Consider the following 6,277-nt stretch of genomic DNA (forward strand, 5'->3'; position numbering starts at 1 on the left):
CCTTTTGGCTTCATTGGGAAGAGAGTGAAACTTGTCAAAGTAGAGAAGACTTCTTGTTGGACTTTGGGAGGAGCTTGTACAACATTAAGGCACAGGTTGTAAAGTTATTCTTTGATTTGAATTAATACAAGATTTAGATTCATTTTTCTCAACAAATTGTCTTATGTGATTTGTTTCATGAATTCCTTGATCATCATGATAAGTACGCTTTATTATATTGGCTTTTCAGGTGCTATTTAATTTGTGTGCTTGTTTGTGTTTGCATATTCGCTACAAGGGAGTTCATTTGGATCAAAGGAGCAAGGCTTCCACAAACTTGCATTGGACCCATGGTAGGCCTAAAACACTTGTTTGCCTTTGTTTATAAATTGCATATTTAGAGAAAGATAGAATTTGATTGGATTGCTTGTCACTAGATATCATTAGATACTAGGGAGGTCGGTCTTATATGCAAGAATGACTCATTCCGTGTGACACTGCCCCTTTTTAGCCACATAGGAAGCAGTGTTGGGAGAACTCACTTTTGGAGGGGAAATGGACACCAAATTTAGAAATTTCACCTGTTCTGGAAAGTAGACAGACAGATCTTTCCAACAATCCCACTTGGAGAAAATTTGGTGCACGTGAAGACCTCCAAAATCAGCTACAAAAAGGTGCGACACACAGTGACAGGGGCACGGCGCACAAGATGGAAAATTGACTTTTTTGCCCAAAAACCCTGTTTTTTTGCCTAGTTTTTTCTCAGTTTGACTTTTCTCTCTTTCATAGTCAAAATCATGATGTAATTTGATGTAACTTGATAGAATTTGATGTAAATATGTTAAAATTTCACTCATGGAGGTAGATACATTATGAAAAGGTAGTTTGAAACTGAATGAATCGGTTTCCTAGGTTTTAGAGGCAAGATGTTCCACTGCCTACTTTTCAGTTCTTAGTTTAGATTTTGTTGAAACAGCTCCTAAACTCATGAATTTGAACCCTAAGGCCTAGCATGAGTTGTTTGTTACCTATATCTAGTAGTTTTTCAGTCATTAGAAAAGGTTGGACTCTTGTGAATGCTTTGAGCATTATTGTACTGTTATCACCCCAAGAAACTCACCTAGGTTGCATATCAGTGATGCTCAGGAACATTACAAACTCAACAAAATGTTGGAAAATAGGTGGATGAATGAAAGAAATGCTGCATATTCAAGCCCGATAACCACTTCTACTATGATTGACCCCAGACATGGGTGAACACCCCCAGGCTACAAGGCTTTTAACCACCAATTACTCACATTTTTAGAGACAATGTGATGATGGAGAACACTGATCACACCAGCAAATGCATAGGACCCTATGATGGCCAGCTGCAACTAGTTAAAAGGTCTGTAAATTTGTTTTCTAATACACAGATAGGATGACAACTCTCTGGCATTAAAACAATAGAAACCTGCAAGAAAATTCAATGATACATGCTAAATCCTAACACAGAGGTTGGATGACAACCCCTCTAATGCTAAATATTAACAACGCATGAAATAATGCAGAACAGGCACAGCCTGGAACAAAGAAGAAGAAGTGAAGAGTGAGCAATCAACAACAAAAGAAGCTTGTATTAGCTGGAAATGCAGACTAGAAGCTGCAAGTTACAAGGTAGTTACAATCTCCAGAAGTTGAAGCTAGCAACAGAATAACATTCATCAACTACTCATCAACCTCATTACATCTTCTTTTTCAGTATATATAGAGTCTGCTTACAAAAGTACTCTGCTAGACTATGCGTGGAGGGGTCATAACTGGCCACCAATCACATTTACAATTAGATATGGGTCTTTTGCTACAATCTGAATGTTTTTAATGAACAAAATGGCTCTTTGTGTACTCTGGTGTACTCCTTGAACAAGTGGAATGTTTCATGGATAAATATCCATAACTGCTGAAGTTATTTATCTGCTGAAGGTGGTACTTTCTCGTCCTTGACCGTGCTGTTACTTAACTGCGGTAGCTGAGGAATTTATGCACTAGAAGCCGGATCATCTCTTGCTTCATCACGCAGGAAAAACAAGCTCAAAACACAGCAAAATACATAAAAAATGGACGAAGATCCGAGGAATAACACTGTCCATTGGATGGCAAAATGTACAACCCAAATCTGATGGCGGGAGGTGATAGAAGACACACGGATGTGGGGAACAATAGTAGCGGTCAGATCACTAAAAGAAATGGCAAAGATCGATTGACAGGGGATATCGAAAGATAGGCGGATGAAGGAATTAGGGCTGTCGGATCTGGATGCGGAAGATCCGATGGTGATCGGGAGCGAAAGGAGCAAGAGCGTTAACTTCCGGGAGTCGTACAGGAAGGCGGAAAGCAGTTTTATTGCACTACTTATGGTGCTGCGGTGGTAATCGTACCGCGGGCAGCGATGCAATGGAATGGAGATGCGTGGCAGATGCGATGGCGGGGAAACTGCTTTCCCCGCTGCCTAATGGATGAGCGGTTCATGGGAGCGGGGGTTTCGAACATCGTTGGATCATACGGGGAGTGCAATCGGACGGCCGATGGGAAAGGCACAATTAATGCACACGTCTTGAGGTGATGTGACAATCGAGGGGCGGGCCTAGGCTTTATTTAAAGCTTAAGGTTATACACTTTATTATATGTGCGGGTTATGGATTAAAACCTTAGAGACAGGGATTAAACAAAACTGCGTTTAAACGAGGTTTACACAGGATATATGGGTTTTGAACAGGTTATAATGGTTTTCGAGAATTTACAAAGGGTAAAGGGGTTTAATATTATTATAAACAAAAGCGCCCGGGGGGTTAGAGGAACATGGGTTTAGGTGGGATTTTGTTAAAAATGAACTGCTGCCAGCCCTTCCTTTTCAGAAAACACCACGGCCAAGCTGCCCTTGACCCTAAAAAATGATCAAACATATAGCAGTGCTAACATTTGGCTCCTTCTGGGGATGAGATCCTCCCTCTGAGGTCTCAAGAACCCGCAGACCAATGCCTTCCTGATGAAAGCAAACTAATCAAAATTCCTAGTGTTCCATTGGGTATGGAGTCTACTGTATCTGAATCAAAGCTAATAAAAACACAATATTTATAACCTTTAACGCCAAAGACCTTAAACAACATAAACTTTCAAAAACCACCCATTAACTGGGCCATCAAAAACTGTCTCTCCTCCCATACTTTTCAGTATGAAGGTGTTGTTCCCTTGAACCTGTGAAATGATGAAAGGCCTTGTCCAGAAAGCATCAAATTTCTCACGATTGCCTTTCTTTTCCTTCAATACATCCCACTTCAAAACCAAGTCACCAATATGAAAGTTATCTGTTTTTGCCTTCTTGTCAAAGGCTTCCTTGATCCTTCTCTGATGTGCTACAACTTTTTCAACCAGTTGTTCTCTAATATGATGGATTTCTGCTAGATCAGTGATCCTCTTTACCATATCTTCTTCCTCACCCTGTTCTGTTTGAAGAAATTTTGCCACAGGGAGAGTTAGCTGAATTGGAAATACAGCCTTAGTGCCATATACAAACTTGAAAGGAGAATTCCCTGTGGATTTTTTAATGTTCACTCGGTCAGCCCACAGTGCATACTTGAGCTTTGAATCCCAATTCTTTTTATTATCCTCTAACAGTTTTCTAATTATCCTGATCAGGCTTTTATTAGAGGATTTTGCTAGACCATTTCCTTGTGGATAATATGAAGTGGAATGAACAAGTTTGATACCCATTGAATCACATATTTCCACCAACTCTTTTGCCCTAAAAGTTGTTGCATTATCTGTTATTAATTTATGTGGACAACCAAACCTGCTGAAGATATTCTCTGTCAAAAACTTGATGACCACATTATGATCAACCTTCCTGGTAGGGACTGCTTCAATCAACTTAGTGAAATAATCAGTGGCTACTAATATCCACCTATGCTGGCCACTGGAATGTGGATTGATTTCACCAATAAAATCCAAACCCCATTGCTAAAAAGGTCTCCTTGCAAGTATAGGTTTTAGGTGCAGGGATTTCAACTGCTGTTTACCTTCAAATCTCTGGCACCTGTCACAAGATTTAACAAAAGCAAATACATCAGAAAATAAAGTGGGCCAATAGTACCCAGCTCTGAGAATTGTGTGGGCTGTAGTCTTCCAATAATGGTGCCCTCCACACATGTTGTTATGAAACTACTGCATAACTTCAACTGACTGTTGTTTGTCCAGACACCTTAGAAATATTCCAGATAGATCCCTCCAGTAGAGCAAAATTTCCATAATGCAATACTTTGCTGCTCTAAGCTTTAAGGTTTTGGCTTGACTTTGAGTAAATTCTGAAGGGATTTCTATCATTAGCAAGAAATTAATTATTTCGGCATACTAATTACATGAAGCTAGATTTTCGGCCACTAATTGATTTCTCTCTGTTTCAGCTGTTTTCTCCTCTTCTACCTGACCATTTTCTGCCATTGTGCATAGGAAATCAATGTCCAAATACATGCAATTTTCTTCAGCCAATAACTTGTCCAGCCCCTGACCTCTGACCGACTTGGTGGGCTTCAGTTCTATATTAAATTCAATCATTTTAGCAATCCCTTTTGCCCTTCTTCCATCAGCATCAGGTTGTGTTAAGACATCTTTTATTGCAGTGGAGGGCACATATGCAATTATTTTTTAATGCAAGATATAAAATTTGAAAGCCTTTAAGGATTTAATAAGAGCATATGCCTGTTTTTATATAATATCATATCTCATTTCAACATCCCTCAAGTTCTTGCTGAAAAATGCTATTGGATGTTTTGAACCTTCTTCGTCTTGCTGCAATAAAACAACTACAATGGTGTTTTCAGAGGCAAAAGAAAATATGTGGAACTCCTTGTTGTAATCTAGGTTGGTCAGTGTGGGAGCTTCCATAATAGCCTTTTTGATGGAATCAAATGATTGTCTTGCTATATCAGTCCATCTTACCTCTGCTCCTTTCTTTAACATGAAGGTCACGTGCTTAACTAGTTCAGCAAAATTTGGTATAAACCTCCTTACAAATTTTATTTTGCCCAGAAAGGACTAGATATCCTTTTTTGATCTGGGGATAGACAAAGACTGTATTGCTTTGACTCTTTCTGGGTCAAGCTGAACACCTGCAGCAGATACAATATGTCCTAACAACTTGCCTTCATTTAAAGCAAATTGAGATTTTTTGCGATTGACTGATATTCCAAACCTTCTACACTTCAAGAACACTTTTGTCAAGTGCTGTAAATGATTTTGATGGCTACTGGAATAAACTATTATATCGTCAAGGTAGATAAGCACAAACTTGTCCTTCTCTCCCACAAATGCTATATCCATAACTCTCTGAGAGGTAGCTCCAGCATTCATCAGTCCAAATGGCATTTTGGCATACATAAAAGTGCCCCAAGGAGTGGTGAAAGCAGTCTTTTCCTGATCATCTGGGTGCACAGCAATTTGATTGAAGCCTGAAAATCCATCCAAAAATGACATCACTTTGGCTCGTGAGACTTTCTGCAATAAATGCTCCATCTTTGGTAGAGGATAGTTGTATTTCTTGGAGCATTTATTTAAATTTCGGAAATCAACACACAGTCTAATTTCACCACTTTTCTTCCTCACCACCACTAGATTGGCTACCCATTTCTAATATCTGAGAGGAACAATGATCTTGGCAGCCAACAATTTTTTAATTTCTTTTTCAATTAGTGAAAGAAGCATAGGATTTATTGGTCTCAGCTTCTATTTGACAGGAACAATGTTTTTCTCCAGAGGGATTTTATGCTGAATTATGTTCTTGTCATATGTTTTCATGTCACTATACTCCAGGCAAACACATCAACAAATTGCCTCATTAAATTGCAGTATTTAACACTTTGATCAGCAGACAAATGAGTGGACAGATTTACATATCTAGGCTGACCTGAACTTCCTATATCATGCTTACAGACTGCAAATTGGTCTTCTTTTTGAGAAGCTTTGTAAGGCACATCATTTTGGTCAAACAATATTTCAAGAGGAATTAGGCCCTTAGGAATATGGTTACTAGGAAGCTGGACAATGTTGTCTTTACCAATTTTATTTCTAAGCTTGGACTGGTGATTTTCTAACAAGACATCATTTTCTTTGTCAATTTGCATCTCAGAAAATTCATCAATGACTTGAAGGAATCTATTCAACTCATCATCATCTTCAAAAACTTTCCAATGGTGGACATTATCAAGTAAGGAAGGTCTATATTTTATTTGAACTTCATACACTAACAATGTAAACTTTGAAACAG

This window comes from Pinus tabuliformis, chromosome 7 (genome assembly GCF_031772625.1).
Source record: "Pinus tabuliformis cultivar Carrire ecotype Pingquan chromosome 7, CPIR1, whole genome shotgun sequence".
Classification (NCBI taxonomy): Eukaryota; Viridiplantae; Streptophyta; class Pinopsida; order Pinales; family Pinaceae; genus Pinus; species Pinus tabuliformis.